The sequence below is a fragment of the Eptatretus burgeri genome, chromosome 2 (assembly GCF_056783735.1).
Source record: "Eptatretus burgeri isolate ZD-2024b chromosome 2, Ebu_testis_v1, whole genome shotgun sequence".
Classification (NCBI taxonomy): domain Eukaryota; kingdom Metazoa; phylum Chordata; class Myxini; order Myxiniformes; family Myxinidae; genus Eptatretus; species Eptatretus burgeri.
Window position 1 is genome coordinate 154,117,813 of NC_140962.1, and position 869 is coordinate 154,118,681.

Sequence of the window (869 nt, forward strand, 5' to 3'; positions counted from 1 at the left end):
AAAGCAAAAATCTCCATTTCTCCACGCAATTATATTATACCTTAACGTGACTCAACGACGCGTCTACTTGAGCGCACTGCATCATGGGACGACCCGTGATGCGTCGAGTGAAATATTTTTTATACTATCTTAAAACGTCTCCAAAACATCCGATTTTTACCAGAATTTCGAAAACCGAGTTTTAAGCGTCCTGAGCGATCGCAAAAACCGAAGACAAAATTAAAATCGAAGTTAAAACGAACTCGTAATGTCGAGCGAAGCAAAAATACTCCATTTCTCCACGTGAATTTACGGACTTATGTTTTACCTCACTGTGACCTTGACCTTTGACCGATTTTGAGCAAAATCTAATCAGCACTAACCATCACCCTCCTGAATCACTTGGTGTAATTTGACATTGGTAGCTTCTTCCGTTCTCGAGTTATCGTGCCTACAAACAAACAAACAAACAAACTAACAAGCAGTCATAGACTGGTACTTATGAAATCGTCAACTTGACCTCTGACCTTGTCTAATAAAAGCTGTCTCTTGAGAAGGTAGCGACGCAAACCAGAAGTTTCTATGATTATTCTGTTCCAAACCATCAAAAATCGAATGTTTGACTTCACTGTGACCTTGACCGTTGACCGATTTTGACCAAAATCTAATCAGCACTAGCCATCACCCTTCTGAATCACGTGGTGTAATTTGACATTGGTAGCTTCTTCCATTCTCGAGCTATCGTGCCTACAAACAAACAAACAAACAAACAAACAAACAAACAGAAACGGAAGTCATCAATATTCTTTCGAAATCTTTAGATTTCATGAGTAACAAACAAACAAGCAGTCATAGACTGGTACTTATGAAATCATCAACTTGACCTCTGA